The sequence below is a fragment of the Balaenoptera borealis genome (assembly GCF_965194805.1).
Source record: "Balaenoptera borealis genome assembly, chromosome: 2".
In the NCBI taxonomy this organism is placed as follows: Eukaryota; Metazoa; Chordata; class Mammalia; order Artiodactyla; family Balaenopteridae; genus Balaenoptera; species Balaenoptera borealis.
In genome coordinates this window covers 62342543-62362420 of record NC_138867.1, presented here as the reverse complement: position 1 = coordinate 62362420, position 19878 = coordinate 62342543, and the positions used below count along the sequence as shown (strand labels likewise).

The 19878-nt window shown below is 38.8% G+C and overlaps 1 protein-coding gene across 3 annotated transcripts in view; it reads right to left on the bottom strand.

Moving 5' to 3' along the window:
- CRHBP (corticotropin releasing hormone binding protein) overlaps nucleotides 1-19878 on the bottom strand; it is a 481877-nt gene that overhangs the window by 222127 nt on the left and 239872 nt on the right. The window lies entirely within an intron of this gene.

Genomic DNA, 19878 nt, shown 5'->3' with positions numbered 1-19878 from the left:
CGAACTTGACTGCGTCTACCACTCGTACTAATTGCACCCAGAAAGAGAGATTCTTCAAAGCTGCTGAAGTCACCATTGGTTCTGCTAGGAGCAAAGTGTACAAAGTGCAGTGTTCAGTTAAGTTATCCTACACCTAAGGAGAAATCAGTCAGTCTTTTCAATAAGCTGAAACAGAAAGCACTGGTTGATGGTGGTGAAAATGTTGCAAAAGTGGAATTTAAAGGTAGTCATGGGTGACTTGATCAGTTTTTGAGGTGAGGGGAGTTTCATAGCTTAAAGGTTACTGGAGAGAGTGCTTCAGCTGATACTGAAGCTGCCAAAAAAGGTCCCAGAAGAACTGAAGGAAATAATTACAGAAGGTGGTTATTTGTATAAGCAAGTGTTTAACTGCAAGGAAACAGCAATTTATTGGAAAAAGTTGCCAAGCAAATCATTAATTTCAATACAAGAAAAGCAGGCTAAGGGACACAAAGCACTGAAGGACAGGTTAGTGCTAATGCCTATTATTAACACCAATGGTGATGCTGTCCTTAGGCCTCTACTAGGGTACCATTCAGAAAACCCGAGGGCACTTAAAGGCATTGATAAGAATACACTTCCTGTTGTGTTTCATTCACATCCAAGTGTTTGGAATACCCAAGTGATTTTTTCTGAGTACATGAGTGGATATGTTAGTCCTTTTGTTGAAAAATACTGTAGAGAAAATAACCACGATAATAGGTGTCTTTTGATTGTCAATAATTGGGCTGCTTATCCACCTGGCATTACCGACTATGGCAGTAACATTTGTGTTGTGTTCTTAGCGCTGAATACAACGTCATTGCTGCAACCGTGTGACCCAGGCCTGATAGCCACAATTAAGGCTTACTCTATACAAAATGTGATGTGTTTTATTGTAAGTGCCATTGACAGAAAGGGCAACTCTGAAGCATCTTTATGAGAGATTTGGAAAGGCTACAATATAAAACTGGTAATCGTCAACCTTGGAGATGCTCTTGATAGGCTGACCGTCTCGATGAGAAACGGCATTTGGAGGACACTGTGTCCCGAAGCAGTGAAGTATTTTAAGACTTTGAACCAACAACAATAAATACAGCAAAAGTGACTGTGTTTGTGGAAGTTGGCAAAGATGATGTTGAAGAGGTTTTGGCATTCCATGACCCACAGCTGACAGGTGGAGAGGGTCACCAGGAACCGACCATGAAGCACTTGTGTGAGCTTTCACCCTGACTGGCAGAGCTGCAGTGATTGCAGAAAAGCATGACTTTAATTTTGAAAGGGCACGTAGGTTCAGGGCAGTTTTGCAGGATGTTTTGAATACCTACAAAGAATTCTGTGACAGCATATTGCATGAGGCTAAGCAGTCAAGCACATTGTCATAGTTCAAGTCTTCCACATCAGCCACAGCAGACATCAAGGCAGGCAGACACAGAAGGTGTAGATCTTAGTGACTTGTCTGCCCTGATGGATTTAGATGGTGATGAGATCTTAATAGGTGACTGTCTTCCTCTCCCTCCTACCTGTCCTCTACCTCCCACCTCCCCAGCCTCCCATGACTCAGCCTGACACACCATCATCACTACCTCTCTGCCTTCCAGGGTGCTTGCTGTCTTCCCGGTTCCGATAAGCAAAACTACACTGTACCATACATTATTTCTACTTTATCCAGCCTGTGTATTTATCATACCACTCCTGCTTTTACCATATGTTCGTGTTATTTTAGGTTTTATATATTATTTGGTATGATTTGGTAGGTTATTTTTGGGTCTGGGAACACTCACACATTTTTCCATTTAACTTAACAGTAATTGCTTCTTTGCTTTACGCAGTCTTGGCTTACGAAAGTTTACATAGGCCTGCTCTACTTTCGGATAGTGAGGGAAACCTGTATTCCACAACCGAAGAATACTATCAATTAACTAAAACCTGATTTATATCCAATTTCTTTTAGCGTATCATCAATTCTATATTTAATGAACACTCACCTTTCATAATTTATGTTGCATCTGGTAGCCAACTCTCTCCTGTCTGATCCTGCTATTTGATATCACACAAGAATATCTAGGGAGCCATAGCATTTCAGTAGTTCTGATTTATTGCTCTATATTACTTCTGGTCAATTGCCCATTAACTGTTTCCTCCCCCTGGAGACCCAAGGAAAGAATGGGTGGGTGTAACACTAAAACCCTGGAGTGATGGTAAAGGAAGGAAGCCAAAGGAAACTAGGCAGGCCCATCTTCTCCATCCCCAACTGAAATACTTACACTTTGCGCCTTCATTGTATAATTGTGTAATGAGTAAAAAGATTACTATATTGTAAATTTCCCCATGCTGCCCCCACCCATCACACAAGCCTAATGTGGAGAACGCTGACTCTCCAAGGAGAGTCTCTCTCCACTAGACCCATTCTAGACCTTTAAGATGCAAAAATCAACCCTTTAGACTAGGGCAGTACTTTTTCAAACTCAGTGGTGATGGACCATTAAAAAAAGTTCCAATCTATTGTGGATTGATACTTTTGTAAAATATAACAAAGTGAGTGGGTGAATAGGAAGAGGAGAGATTAAGGGACGCAAGAAGTTTCTGGGTAGTAGGAAATGATTACCCTTCAATAGCTTAAGAGATACAAGTTAAAGTTTGGATATGTAAAAAATTACTTGGCTATTTGAATTGTACTTTGAATCCAACTGACCATCATTAGGTTGTTGGCATTAAAATTGGATACAAATACAAAAATTTGCAATTATGCATCATTGCTAAATTCTTTTGAGGGTGTTCATTGCTAGTTGGTGCCTTTCAGGCATCCTACAGCATAAGTGGGAAGGTGACTGGATAGTTCTTTAAAAAAATCACTCAAGCCAGCTTATGCTGAACTACGTCTAACTGCCCATTGGTGGAAACATAGGTAATATCCTTGTCCTGAGCTTGAGCTTGTAAGAAACTTTTATTCATAATGTTAAATTCATTCATTTTCTCACTGCCTCCAAAGTTCCTGGGACTCAAACCCTTTCTGCCTTCAATTTTTAAAAGTGTTTTTGTGGCAGACACTGCTGGTTGTCAATCCAACAGCCATTCTCCCTTCTTCCTTACAAGGGAACCCAAATTTTGTTCAGGGTATCAATACACCTAACTGAAAGTCTATATTTCTTACCCTTCCTTATAGCTGGGTGACCATGTGACACAGTTATGGCCAAAGAGGTGTAAGTAGAAGTCTAGAGGAGAGGCAAGTCTCCTGGGAAAGCCATTGCTTTCCAATAGACAAGGACAAATTCAGGCTTTTGCCTTTGCCTTTCTCATTTTTCTTATTCTCCCTACCCGGAAAGTGGATATTATGCTGGAGGTGGAGCAGCCATATTGTAACCATGAGGCAATCATGAAAATGAACACCACATTCAAAGGAAAACAAACCAGAAGGATAGGAGGATCCTGGGATGTTAATGACTGACACTGTGAATTGCCTATCTCTGGACTTCCTCTTTGGGGAGAAAAATAAACCCCTTTTGATTAAGTCACCATGGTTGGATTTCTAGTTCATTGAGCCAAATGTAATTTCTAAATGACAGTTATTTTTATGTAGAGTAGTTTATCTACTTTGCTAGATGTCTTAATAAGTTTTAATAACCTAACTTTTAATGAATAAAACATTTACTACACTAGTTTCTAGACATACTTTGTAAGAGTTTCAACTCAAGAAATGATTGCTGATAAAATGACACTAAAACTAAGAACTTAATTCTTGGTGCTGTTTTCGTTAGCAATGGAAGATTTGAGGATATGTAGTTTTTTTCTTGACCATCTTTTGTTTTTCCTCTCTGTGACTGGCCTGGGAAAATTTCCAGTTAAAACATTTCAATTGGCTCAGAGATGAAAGTTTTATACCCTCCAACCTTTTCTCCAGAAGTCAAGGATTAATTAATTGACAAGTGTCCAGCAATTAATATCTTAAAACTTACTAGGAATTTGGCAAAGAAATTGTTGTGTATTCTTTTCCAACCAGTGTGACAGAAAAATGTTCCTGGTGTGTTTTGAAGTTTTTGACTTTTCTCCTTTCACTTTGGTAAATATTAACCGAGAAGTGGTGTATAGAAGTTGTATCCATGGTGGAAAGAGGAGGCTGACTGGTTTTGTGTGTGTGTGTGTGTGTGTGTGTGTGTGTGTGTGTGTGTAGCATTTGTTTGCTACCTGGGTTCATTTGGAAATTAGAATTTGTTACATTTGTAGGTAACTTTGATTCAGGCTTTTACAAATGAGTAGTAGATTTTGCTGTGAACGTAAAAGTCTCTAAAATAATAAAATCTATTAAAAATGAGTAGTAAGCATAATACCTGTGTACTGAGCACCACCAGCACACCCCCAAGATAGCAAGTATTCAGTATATGCTAGCTGAATTGAACAGTAAGAGCATTAAGTGCATGAGAAAACGCAAGTAATTTATATACCAGTGGCTGGGGTGGTGCAGAACTGTGGAACTTACAGAGTTTACGAGCTGAAGAAAGTTATGTGAAACATTGGCGATATGTGATTTTTTCCATGGTGCCACCGCCTCCCAGCATGAGATGTGATCAGCATACAGCCACTCTGTATGCTGATGCAGCATACAAGGATGCCGCACTCTGCACTTGGCTCTTTCCACTGAGCCCAAGCTTGACTTCGTAATCCCCAACTCTTCACTTTCTTCTTATTCTCCCTATCCTTCATAATCCTCAACACAACTGTTCCAGTCTTTAATATGGTTCTGCCAATATTCTTCTTCATCCTTATTTCTAAAATGTGCATAAAAACTTCAAGAGAGGCTTTAAAGGCAAAATAGGGTACCATCTATTTGTTCAACCAATATGTATGGAACACCAGCTACATGCCAGGCACGGTGGTGGGCTCTGGGCATACAATGGTGAGTGAAAATAGATTCAGCTCATTGTCATTTACAGTCTAGTAGGGGAGACAGGCATTAGTCAAGAAATCACTTGTGGGCTTCCCTGGTGGCGCAGTGGTTGAGAATCTGCCTGCCAATGCAGGGGACGCGGGTTCGAGCCCTGGTCTGGGAAGATCCCACATGCCACGGAGCAACTGGGCCCGTGAGCCACAACTACTGAGCCTGCGCGTCTGGAGCCTGTGCTCCGCAACAAGAGAGGCCGCGATAGTGAGAGGCCCGTGCACCGCGATGAAGAGTGGCCCCCGCTTGCCGCAACTAGAGAAAGCCCTTGCACAGAAACGAAGACCCAACACAGCCATAAATAAATAAATTAATTAATTAATTAAAAAAAAAAAAAAGAAATCACTTGTAATTCTAACATTTCTAAATTCCTATGTGATGTTTAGGTTAACTAAATGTGCTTAAGGCGAATGGACTGGAAAACTTTCAGAAGGCATGGTTTAACACGTTTCTCATAAAATGAGATGGCCAGCATAGAACCATATCATCCACTGAATGCAAATTACTTTGTAGAACTACAAATCTTAAAATGTAATGGAAGTTATACTTAAAAGAAGCACTGAAGATTGTCAAAGAAAGTAGAGTAAGGGAAGTCTTGCAACGAGGTCTTTGGTTCCACTAATTAGATTTAAGAAAATAGCAAAGGAAATTCTCTTCTAGAGAATCAAAACAGACAACTGGGACAGAATAAACACTCTTTCCTTGTTAGGGAACCAAAGCATACTCAGAACCTATCTCCCAATTCTTCCACGCTCAGGCATTCTCCCTGGAGCAGCCAAGTTCGCTCGAGATTGGCACAGCATTGTAAATCAACTATACTTCATTAAAAAAAATTAAATTGAAAAAAAAGTGTGAAAAGATAGGAATGTTCAGACCATTTTAATATCCTCATCATTATATAGCAATACATAAAATTAATAGTTTATACTTATATTTGCTTATTTTTATTAATTTATGTTTTAATATTTCTAATGTTAAAATGTTGTCACAATTATAAGTGATATAATAATATAGTATGATTTTCCCCTAGATTGATTCTTAGAAAAGTCTGAAGATCAGTCCAGGATAAGGGAAAGGAGTGGGTTCTGAGTCTAATGCACATCAGTCCATCATAAAGGAACACAAGACTGGAGCTGGGGGAAGGAAAGAAAGAAGTGTCCTTAGAGAAGGCAAGGAGCTAACGAGAGGACAGGTTTTTCCTAAGACCAGAAGGAAACAAGAGGATGGAAGAAAGAGGAACCAGGGGGCTGGGGGCTGGGTTGGGAGCCAGGAAAAGTTGCTCAAGGAGAAAGAGAGGGGATTGCCCTGGAAGAGCTGGGCAGATGCATCTGAGATAGGTCCTCCATGAGGGCTGTTGATTCAGAGCCCAGGACCTGCTTGGAACTGAGCCATCACCTGTGGTTTGCCTTGCTTTCATTCAAGGGAATGTCTCTACTACCTGCACTAGGGGACTCTGACAACTGTCCTCCTTTGGGGTCCATGAGGACTTCATTCCTCCAGCAACCTCCCCTACTGATTGCCTAGGAAGACTTGCAAACAACCCCTTCTCCCCTATTTGCTGCCCAATGCATACCACACCTCCAAGACACCGTTGAACTCGTGAACACAAAGAAGAGGACTGATGGGGTCTGGGCTAGACCCCCAGTGGAGTGAGTATGGGGAACATCTTACACTTATACTTGGGGTGGGGGTCTGAATGAATCCATCTTGATGCTGGAGGAGCCTTCACCTTCTCTCCCTGCCATTTTTTTCCCCAAGATAGAGTAATAGTTATTGACAATTCTCTTGTAATAATTAAAACTATTTAAGAGTATAAAAAAGGAAATTAAAATTAACCAAAGGAAACACTAGAATGACAGGAATACATATTTGCCCTCTTGCTGTTTCAAAGAAGGGCCTGTCCACGATCCTATCGTTTCATTGAAATATATCTACTTCTCACCTTGCTTTAGTTCATGAGGATTTAATGTGAGACCACAATGAATGAATATTTAATCACCAAAGTAATGGTATTAATTTGTTGAAACAGTCTCCTGAAGAGAAAGGACAGAATGTTTGTGAGCCTAACAATCTTGTTACTATCATCAGATTTTATTAAACATAGCCATGGTATTCTGTTTGGCATTAATTATATCTAGATATAAAACAGTTATGAACTAATTAAGGCTCATCTGAATATATGCCAAAAACCTAGAAGAGAAGGACAAAATTGGGTGCTTAAGGAGCTCATTTGGGTTCCAGAGGACAGCTAGTATAGAATTAACTTGATAAATTAGTGAAAAGGTTTAAATGCAATGGGGACATAAGTGGGGTAGTAAAATAACAATGTTTAGATGGAAACAGGTTAACTAAATCTCAGCTTTGCTACATACTTGCTGGGTGACTTTCCACAAGTTTCTTAAGCACTCTGTGTTTCAGTTTCCACGTAAAATGGAAACTAAATAATAGAATCCTTCACATAGGATGGTAGGAGGATGAAAAACAATAACGTGTGCCAAGTGCTACATTTAGAACCTGGCACATGATAAGTTTGGAGTGAATATTAATCATTTTCTATTATTGTTTTATTTAATTAACACTTACATAGTGCTTGCTATGTACCAGACACTGTTCTAATTGCTTTACAAAAATAATTCATTTATGTGCTAGGCACTATTTTAAGCACTGTGCAGATACTAACTAGTTTAATTCTCATCACAATCCTGTGGGATAGGTACTATTATGGATGACATCACCTCCATTTCACAGATAAGGAAATCGAAGGCCAGAGATTAAGTAACTTGTTTAAAGATAACAGCCAGTAAGAGTCAGAGCCAGGATTCAAATTCAGACCATCTGCTTTTAGAGGCAGCGTTCTTAACCGTATGCCATCTGTTCTCCACATGTTTGCATCATTGTCAACTGAAGGTGACACATAAGACATTAACATATATACATTTGTTAGTTGATTATCAAAGTTTTTTTCTACCCAACAGATGTTTTCATAAAATTCATGTCACTTTAATATACAGAATTATAGTTTAAGTGCAAAAGTGAGCTTGGTAATGAAAAAGTACACATGGAGGGACTTCCCTGCTGGCTCAGTGGTTAAGAATCCGCCTGCCAATGCAGGGGACACAGGTTCAAGCCCTGGTCCAGGAAGATCCCATATGCCGTGGAGCGACAAAGCCCGTGCGCCACAACTACAGAGCCTGTGCTCTGAGCCCACAAGCCACAACTACTGAGCCTGTGTGCCACAGCTACTGAAGCTCACGAGCCTAGAGCCCGTGCTCCACAACAAGAGAAGCCACCACAGTGAGAAGACCGCGCACACCGCAACAAAGAGTAGCCCCCGCTTGCCACAACTAGAGAAAGCCCATGCGCAGCAACGAAGACCCAACACAGCCAATAATTAATTAATTAATTAATTAATTTTAAAAAATTACATTAAAAAAGTATACATGGAATCATTCTAAAAAAGTTAAAAAGATTAGTAAGACAAACATTTGCAAGGAAATTTAAGGATGCATTAATAATTCCCTATCTTCTTATGGGATTGCTTTAAAAATCATTCCATTCCTACTTGCTTCTCAAGTTAATAGAATGACCAAATGCAAAAGCACCTTGTAAACTTAAACAAACAAACAAAAAAACACTTGTAGAAATTTAAGTTATAATTATTTGCCTTTATATCCTTACAGATTCAGAATAGTATTCATTTGTGTGTGTGATATAAATAAACATATATATGCATGCACATCCTTGGAAAGTTTCTCAACAGTTATATAATATTCTGTCCATATTGGTTGCCACTGTGGGATTGCTGATCTGACAGGGACTTAACTTCTGTCAAATCCTTTTTACTGAAACCTAATGACTTGCAGAAATAACATAAGACACATTTTGACCAGAAGGTGGCAATAAAGCATTGATACTTTCAAAGGTTCCAGGAACAAGAACTAACTTCTGATAGGTGTTATATATCCAAGGAGCTAAAATATTCTCTAGGTTCTGATCATCCAGATTCTGTGGGCTACTCCTCACCCCCACCCCGTCCCTGCCCTGGAGGATCCCAGGCTCAGACAAGAGGTGATGGGAACATAGTGCATAAGTGCTACCATTGGAAAAGCACAGGGCTCTGGGAGCAGGTCATCTATCTGAAAAGTATGACCCCATCTTACAATCCTCATTTAAGTTAACTTTATTGCATAAGTGAAAATGATTACTGGGGTATTATGGTCATTATTTTAACTCTTTGATGAAGTTTTTCCATGTACCAATGTTACTGCCTCTAAGAATGTGTTTTTTTCTCTTCTTTATCTAAGGAACAGCAAAGGTAAACTAGGAGAAATTGGATACCCTTTAATTTGGTCCCCTCATTGTTCACCCCAGGCAATGAAGTAGACCCTGACAAGGGTCCCTTAATTCTGGGAAGTGCACATTAGTGTTGCATAGAATAGTCTGAGCCTGGGGTTTGTTAAAGAAAAAATTATTCTGACACTTGTAAGAAAGATTTTACTCAGGACTATTTCTATAAGTGTACCTGCCAAGACTATTGCAGTAGGGGAAAGAAATGGGAGTCAACTCCAAATACAAGAACAAGGAGGGATTTATAGCCAAGGAATAGGTGTTGGAGTTGGGGGCAGGGGGAATGGATGGAAAATTACATCAGGAGTCCGATGAAAAGACGCAGATGGATGGATGGCTTTTATTCAAAGACAACCTCACAGGCAAGTTGTTTGCTATCTCTAGGAATTAGCTAATAATGGGAAAAGCACCACATCCCTAGGTCCTCAAGGCCCTAAGATGTCAAAGCATTATAAAATACAGAAAAAAATTTAAAGCATGATCAATGGAAAGTGCCTTGCTTCTAGCTTCTAAAATACCATTTATGTCAACCACCCAATTACCTCATCAAATAAGAAAGCACTGATCAGCAAGATCATCTGATTTCCTCTAATAATCATAATAACATTTAATTAGTTCCTTCTATATGCTACGTCTCGTGCTAAGCACTTTAAACGTGTAATTGTATTTAATCCACACATTTGTATATTGATTATAGTGGTAATTATACAAATCTGTACATGTGATAAAATACCATAGATTTATACACAAAGCCCTAGCAACAACAACAAAAAGAATGCATGCGAAAACTTGTGAAACTTGAGTAAGAATGTCTAGTTAATTGTATTGTGCCAATCAATTTCCTGGTTATGATAATGCACTATTTAAATAAGATGTCAACACTGGGGTAAGCTAGGTGATATATACAAGAGACCTCACAGTACTATTCTTGCAACTTTTTGTGAACCTACAATTATTTCAATTAAAATGTTACAAGTCCTTTGAGGCCAATACTACTGTTATGTCCATTTTATACATGAGGAAACAGAGGCTTGGAGAGGTTAAGTAACCTTTCTAAGGTCATTCAGTTAGTAAGTGACACAGTGTGTGATTCTGACCCACAGCCAATGCACTATCAACCTCCCTTCAACAGAGATAATCTTTAGAAAAAATGGTGATTCCTCTTATTCATAGAATTTTCTAGGTCCCAATATGGTCTGAAAAAATGTAAATAAATCCAATTACACTGCAGAGCTTGAGGGTTAAATGGCAGCACACTTAAAAGTTAGTATAGGAGACACAGGCAGCCTCCTGCAGCACATGCAGTCTTTCCAGTGCCTGGCTCCTGCAGTAAACAGTAGTCAGTAGCACCCAGCAACTCCCCCAGCGCCCTTTTAAAGGCAGTTTTGTTGGGGGGGGGAGGTGCCTGTGGTGAGACACCTCCTGTGAGCAGCTTGTGTGGCATCCTCCAGGGCAGATCTCTGCTGGGTGGCTGACAGGGTCTTGGTGCTCCGGCTTGGTGTCAGGCCTGAGCCTCTGAGAGGCGAGAGCCGAGTTCAGGACTGTGGCTCACCAGAGACCTCCCGGCCCAACGTAATATCAGTCGGCGAGAGCTCTCCCAGATATCTCCGTCTCAATACTAACACCCAGCTCCACCTAAAGGCCAGCGAGCTCCAGTGCTGGATGCCCCACGCCAAACAACTAGCAAGACAGGAACACAACCCCACCCATTAGCAGAGAGGCTGCCTAATAGCATACTAAGTTCACAGACACCCCAAAACACACCACGGGATGCAGCCCTGCCCACCAGAAAGAAAAGATCCAGCCTCATCCACCAGAACACAGGCACCAGTCCCCTCTACCAGGAAGCCCACACAAGCCACTGAACCAACCTCACCCACTGGGGCATACACCAAAAACAATGGGAACTATGAACCTACAGCCTGTGAAAAGGAGACCCCAAACACAGTAAGTTAAACAAAATGAGAAGACAGAGAAATATGAAGCAGATGAAGTAGCAAGGTAAAAACCCACCAGAACAAACAAATGAAGAGGAAACAGGCAGTCTACCTGAAAAAGAATTCAGATAATGATAGTAAAGATGATCCAAAAATCTTGGAAATAGAATGGAGAAAATACAAGAAACGTTTAACAAGGACCTAGAAGAACTAAAGAGCAAACAAACAATGATGAACAACACAATAACTGAAATTAAAAATTCTCTAGAAGGAATCAATAGCAGAATAACTGAGGCAGTAGAACGGATAAGTGACCTGGAATATAAAATAGTGGAAATAACTACCGCAGAGCAGAATAAACAAAAAAGAATGAAAAGAATTGAGGACAGTCTCAGAGACCTCTGGGACAACATTAAGCGCACGAACATTCAAATTATAGGGGTCCCAAAAGAAGAAGACAAAAAGAAAGGATCTGAGAAAATATTTGAAGCGATTATAGTCAAAAACTTCCCTAACATGGGAAAGGAAATAATCCAATCCAGGAAGCACAGAGAGCCCCATACAGGATAAACCCAAAGAGAAACACGGCGAGACACATATTAATCAAACTATCAAAAATTAAATACAAAGAAAAAATATTAAAAGCAGCAAGGGAAAAGCAACAAATAACATACAAGGGAATCCCAATAAGGTTAACAGCTGATCTTTCAGCAGAAGCCCTGCAAGCCAGACAGGAGTTGCAGGACATATTTAAACTGATGAAAGGGGAAAATCTACAAACAAGATTACTCTACCCAGCAAAGATCTCATTCAGATTTGATGGAGAAATTAAAACCTTTACAGATAAGCAAAAGTTAAGAGAATTCAGCACCACCAAACCAGCTTTACAACAAATGCTAAAGGAACTTCTCTAGGCAGAAAACACAAGAGAAGGAAAACACCTACAATAACAAACCCAAAACAATTAAGAAAATGGTAATAGGAACACACATATAATTACCTTAAATGTAAATGGATTAAATGCTCCAACCAAAAGACATAGACTGGCTGAATGGATAGAAGAACAAGACCCATATATATGCTGTCTACAAGAGACCCACTTCAGACCTAGGGACACATACAGACTGAAAGTAAGGGGATGGAAAAAGATATTCCATGCAAATGGAAGTCAAAAGAAAGCTGGAGTAGCAATTCGCATATCAGACAAAATAGACTTTAAAGTCTTTTACAAGAGACAAAGAAGGACACTACATAATGATCAAGGGATCAATCTAAGAAGAAGATAAAACAACTGTAAATATTTATGCACCCAACTTAGGAGCACCTCAATACATAAGGCAAATGCTAACAGCCATAAAAGGGGAAATTGACAGTAACACAATCATAGTAGGGGATTTTAACATCCCACTTTCACCAATGAACAGATCATCCAAAATGAAAATAAATAAGGAAACACAAGCTTTAAAGCACAAATTAGACAAGATGGACTTAATTGATATTTATAGGACATTCCACCCCAAAACAACAGAATACACTTTCTTCTCAAGAGCTCATGGAACATTCCCCAGGATAGATCATATCTTGGGTCACAAATCAAGCCTTGGTAAATTTAAGAAAATTGAAATTGTATCAAATATCTTTTCCAACAACAGCGTTATGGGACTAGATATCAATTACAGGAAAAAAACTGTAAAAAATACAAACATATGGAAGCTAAACAATACACATTAAATAACCAAGAGATCACTGAAGAGATCAAAGAGGAAATTTTAAAATACCTAGAAACAAATGACAATGAAAATACGAAGACCCAAAACCTATGGGATGTAGCAAAAGCAGTCCTAAGAGAGAAGTTTATAGAAATAAAATACTACCTCAAGAAACAAGAAACATCTCAAATAAACAACCTAACCTTACACCTAAAGTAATTGGAGAAAAAGGAAGAAAAAAACCCAAAGCTAGCAGAAGGAAAGAAATCATAAAGATCAGATCAGAAATAAATGAAAAAGAAGATGGCGGAGTAGAAGGACGTGCTCTCACTCCATCTCGTGAGAACACCACAATCACAACTACCACTGGATAGTCATCGACAGGAAGACACTGGAACTCACCAAAAAAGATACCCCAAATCCAAAGACAAAGGAGAAGCCACAATGAGACGGTAGGAGGGGTGCAATCACAGTAAAATCAAATCCCATAACTGCAAGGGGGGGTGACTCACAGACTGGAGAACACTTATACCACAGAAGTCCACCCACTGGAGTGAAGGTTCTGAGCCCCACGTCAGGCTTCCCAACCTGGGGGGTCCAGCAACAGGAGGAGGAATTCATAGAGAATCAGACTTTCAACCCTAGTGGGATTTGATTGCAGGACTTCGACAGGACTGGGGGAAACAGAGACTCCACTCTTGGAGGGCACACACAAAGTAGTGTGCGTATCGGGACCCAGGGGAAGGAGCAGTGACCCCGTGGGAGACTGAACAAGACCTGCCTGCTGGTGTTGGAGGGTCTCCTGCAGAGGCGGGGGGTGGCTGTGGCTCACCATGGGGACAAGGACACTGGCAGCAGAAGTTCTGGGAAGTACTCCTTGGCATGAGCCCTCCCAGAGTCTGTCATTAGCCCCACCAAAGAGCCCAGGTAGGCTCCAGTGTTGGGTTGCCTCAGGCCAAACAACCAACAGGGAGGGAACCCAGCCCCACCCATCAACAGTCAAGCAGACTAAACTTTTACTGAGCTCTGCCCACCAGAGCAACAGTCAGCTCTACCCACCACCAGTCCCTCCCATCAGGAAACTTACACAAGCCTCTTAGAGAGCCTCATCCACCAGAGGGCAGACAGCAGAAGCAAGAAGAACTACAATCCTGCAGCCTGTGGAACAAAAACCACATTCACAGAAAGATAGACAAGATGAAAAGGCAGAGGGCTATGTACCAGATGAAGGAACAAGATAAAACCCCAGAAAAACAACTAAATGAAATGGAGATAGGCAACCATCCAGAAAAAGAACTCAGAATAATGATAGTGAAGATGATCCAGGACCTCGGAAAAAGAATGGAGGCAAAGATCGAGAAGATGCAAGAAATGTTTAACAAAGACCTAGAAGAATTAAAGAACAAACAAACAGAGATGAACAATACAATAACTGAAATGAAAACTACACTAGAAGGAATCAATAGCAGAATAACTGAGGCAGAAGAACGGATAAGTGACCTGGAAGACAGATGGTGGAATTCACTGCTGCGGAACAGAATAAAGAAAAAAGAATGAAAAGAAATGAAGACAGCCTAAGAGACCTCTGGGACAACATTAAACGCAACAACATTCGCATTATAGGGGTCCCAGAAGGAGAAGAGAGAGAGAAAGGACCCAAGAAAATATCTGAAGAGATTATAGTCAAAAACTTCCCTAACAGGGGAAAGGAAATAGCCACCCAAGTCCAGGAGGTGCAGCGAGTTCCATACCGGATAAACCCAAGGAGAAACACGCCAAGACACATAGTAATAAAACTGGCAAAAATTAGACAAAGAAAAATTATTGAAAGCAGCAAGGGAAAAACGACAAATAACATACAAGGGAACTCCCATAAGGTTAACAGCTGATTTCTCAGCAGAAACTCTACAAGCCAGAACAGAGTGGCATGATGCACTTAAAGTGATGAAAGGGAAGAACCTACAACCAAGATTACTCTATCCAGCAAGGATCTCATTCAGATTCGATGGAGAAATCAAAAGCTTTACAGACAAGCAAAAGCTAAGAGAATTCAGCACCACCAAACCAGCTCTACAACAAATGCTAAAGGAACTTCTCTAAGTGGGAAACACAAGAGAAGAAAAGGACCTACAAAAACAAACGCAAAACAATTAAGAAAATGGTCATAGGAACATACATATCGATAATTACCTTAAACGTCAATGGATTAAATGCCCCAACCAAAAGACACAGGCTTGCTGAATGGATACAAAAACAAGACCCATATATATGCTGTCTACAAGAGACCCACTTCAGACCTAGGGACACGTACAGACTGAAAGTGAGGGGATGGAAAAAGATATTCCATGCAAATGGAAATCAAAAGAAAGCTGGAGTAGCTATACTCATATCAGATAAAGTAGACTTTAAAGTAAAGAATGTTACAAGAGACAAGGAAGGACACTACATAATGATCAAGGGATCAATCCAAGAAACAGATATAACAAATATAAATATATATGCACCCAACAAAGGAGCACCTCAATACATAAGGCAACTGCTAACAGCTATAAAAGAGGAAATCGACAGTAACACAGTAATAGTGGGGGACTTTAACACCTCACTGACACCAATGGGCAGATCATCCAAAATGAAAATAAATAAGAAAACAGAACCTTTAAATGACACAATACACCAGGTAGATTTAATTGATATTTATACGACATTCCATCCAAAAACAGCAGATTACACTTTCTTCTCAAGTGCACACAGAACATTCTCCAGGATAGATCACATCTTGGGTCACAAATCAAGCCTCAGTAAATTTAAGAAAATTGAAATCATATCAAGCATCTCTTCTGACCACAACGCTATGAGATTAGAAATTAATTACAGGGCAAAAAACGTAAAAAACAGAAACACATGGAGGCTAAACAGTATGTTACTAAATAACCAAGAGATCACTGAAGAAATCAAAGAGGAAATCAAAAAATACCTAGAAACAAATGACAATGAAAACACGACGATCCAAAACCTATGGAATGCAGCAAAAGCAGTTCTAAGAGGGAAGTTTATAGCTATACAAGCCTACCTCAAGAAACAAGAAACATCTCAAATAAAGAATCTAACCTTACACTTAAAGGAACTAGAGAAAGAAGAACAAACAACACCCACAGTTACCAGAAGGAAAGAAATCATAAATATCAGAGCAGAAATAAATGAAATAGAAACAAAGAAAACAATAGCAAAGATCAATAAAACTAAAAGCTGCTTCTTTGAGAAGAAAAACAAAATTGATAAGCCATTAGCCAGACTCATCAAGAAAAAGAGGGAGAGGACTCAAATCAATAAAATTAGAAATGAAAAAGGAGAAGTTACAACAGACACCGCAGAAATACAAAGCATCCTAAGAGACTACTACAAGCAACTTTATGCCAACAAAATGGACAACCTGGAAGAAATGGGCAACTTCTTAGAAAGGTATAACCTTCAAAGACTGAACCAGAAAGAAATAGAAAATATGAACAGACCAATCACAAGTAATGAAATTGAAACTGTGATTAAAAATCTTCCAACAAACAAAAGTCCAGGACCAGATGGTTTCACAGTTGAACTATCAAACATTTAGAGAAGAGCTAACACCCATCCTTCTCAAACTTTTCTAGAAAATTGCAAACGAAGGAACACTCCCAAACTCATTCTATGAAGCCACCATCACCTTGATACCAAAACCAGACAAAGATACTACAAAAAAAGAAAATTACAGAGCAATATCACTGATGAATATAGATGCAAAAATCCTCAACAAAATACTAGCAAACAGAATCCAACAACACATTAAAAGGATCATACACCATGATCAAGTGGGATTTATCCCAGGGATGCAAGGATTCTTCAATATACGCAAATCAATAAATGTGATACACCATATTAACAAACTGAAGAATAAAAACCATATGATCATCTCAATAGATGCAGAAAAAGCTTTTGACAAAATTCAACACCCATTTATGATAAAAACTCTCCAGAAAGTGGGCATACAGGGAACCTACCTCAACATAATAAAGGCCATATATGACAAACCCACAGCAAACATCATTCTCAATGGTGAAAAACTGAAAGCATTTCCTCTAAGATCAGGAACAAGACAAAGATATCCACTGACCACTATTATTCAACATAGTTTTGGAAGTCCCAGCCACGGCAATCAGAGAAGAAAAAGAAATAAAAGGAATACAAATTGGAAAAGAAGTAAAACTGTCACTGCTTGCTGATGACATGATACTATACATAGAGCATCCTACAGATGCCACCAGAAAACTACTAGAGGTAATCAATGAATTTGGTAAAGTTGCAGGATACAAAATTAATGCACAGAAATCTTTTGCATTCCTATACACTAATGATGAAAAATCTGAAAGAGAAATTAAGGAAACACTCCGATTTACCACTGCAACAAAAAGAATTAAATACCTAGGAATAAACCTACCTAAGGAGACAAAAGACCTTTATGCAGAAAACTATAAGACACTGATGAAAGAAATTAAAGATGATACAACCAGATGGAGAGATATACCATGTTCTTGGATTGGAAGAATCAATATTGTGAAAATGACTATACTACCCAAAGCAATCTACAGATTCAATGCGATCTCTATCAAATTACCAATGACATTTTTTACGGAACTAGAACAAAAAATCTTAAAAATTGTATGGAGACACAAAAGACCCCGAATAGCCAAAGCAGTCTTGAGGGAAAAAAACGGAGCTAGAGGAATCAGACTCCCTGACTTCAGACTATACTACAAAGCTACAGTAATCAAAACAATATGGTACTGGCACAAAAAAAGAAACATAGTTCAATGGAACAAGATAGAAAGCCCAGAGATAAACCCACGCACCTATGGTCAACTAATCTATGACAAAGGAGACAAAGATATACAATGGAGAAAAGACAGTCTCTTCAATAAGTGGTGCTGGGAAAACTGGAAAGCTACATGTAAAAGAATGAAATTAGAACACTCCATAACACCATACACAAAAATAAAATCAAAATGGATTCGAGACCTAAATGTAAGACCAGACACTATAAAACTCTTAGAGGAAAACATAGGAAGAACACTCTATGACATAAATCACAGAAAGGTCTTTTCTGATCCACCTCCTAGAGTAATGGAAATAAAAACAAAAATAAACAAATGGGACCTAATGAAACTTCAAAGCTTTTGCACAGCAAAGGAAACCATAAACAAGATGAAAAGACAACCCTCAGAATGGGAGAAAATATTTGCAAACGAATCAACAGACAAAGGATTAATCTCCAAAATATATAAACAGCTCATGCAGCTCAATATTAAAGAAACGAACAACCCAATCCAAAAATGGGCAGAAGACCTAAATAGACATTTCTCCAAAGAAGACATACAGATGGCCAAGAAGCACATGAAAAGATGCACAACATCACTAATTATTAGAGAAATGCAAATCAAAACTACAATGAGGTATCACCTCACACAAATTAGAATGGGCATCATCAGAAAATCTACAAACAACAAATGCTGGAGAGGGTGTGGAGAAAAGGGAACCCTCTTGCACTGTTGGTGGGAATGTAAATTGATACAGCCACTATGGAGAACAGTATGGGCATTCCTTAAAAAACTAAAAATAGAATTACCATATGGCCCAGCAATCCCACTACTGGGCATATACCCAGAGAAAACCGTAAGTCAAAAGACACATGCACCGCAATGTTCATTGCAGCATTATTTACAATAGTCAGGTCATGAAAGCAACCTAAATGCCCATTGACAGATGAATGGATAAAGAAGTTGTGGTACATATATACAATGGAATATTACTCAGCCATAAAAAGGAACAAAATTGAGTCATTTGTTGAGACGTGGATGGATCTAGAGACTATCATACAGAGTGAAGTAAGTCAGAAAGAGAAAAACAAATATCGTATATTAACACATGTATGTGGAACGTAGAAAAATGGTACAGATGAGCCAGTTTGCAGGGCAGAAGTTGAGACACAGATGTAGAGAACAAACGTATGGACACCAAGGGGGGAAAGCTGTGGGGGGGTGGGGATGGTGTTGTGTTGAATTGGGCGATTGGGACTGACATGTATATACTGATGTGTATAAAACTGATGACTAATAAGAACCTCCAGTATAAAAAATAAATAAAATTCAAAAATTAAAAAAAAACTAATACTAAACTTTCTTTGGGTTATTTGTATGGAAATATGTTAATAGAAATGTTTCAGACATTATATGAAATTCCTAAAAATCTTACATGTTCTGGTATAATGTTATAAGTCATAATTCTAGTTATTACTTTAAAATGTATATCTCAGAAATAACTAAATTTCCTTGTCAATTGCATTATTATGAACTTTCATCAACTCTTTAACCGTGGTCATTTTAAAGTCTTTTGTCAATTACAGACAGTTCTGGGTGTACTCTGATGCTTTTGCAAAAATGTTCCCATATAAGGGTTTCATCTTCAAGGAATTCATGGAAAAGACTCTGACAAGTACAGGTTTCTGGTAACTGACTATACTGCTGAACTGAATGAATAAGCATTTTCAGAACTCTAATGGAAAACTGATGAATTCATAAAAGTGCTAACAAAGATCAAAATAAAAAAAATTAATTACATGGGGCTGAGTGAACTGATGAGGATGGTTATAATTTTTGTGACTTTCAATTTGAATTTTAAAAATGTGATGTAAATTTATGTAAAAAGAACTTAATGTAAAACAATGCCACTCTTCTCACATATTTTCTCTTGTTTTGGAAAATATAGATATTTTCTGTTAAAAACGTGATTTATGCTGACACGTAATAGGTTGATTATTGTTATTATAAATGAATCAGTAAATATTTTTAAGGTGCAAAAAAAAAAGAAATAAATGAAAAAGAAATGAAGGAAACAATAGCAAGATCAATAAAACTAAAAGCTCGTT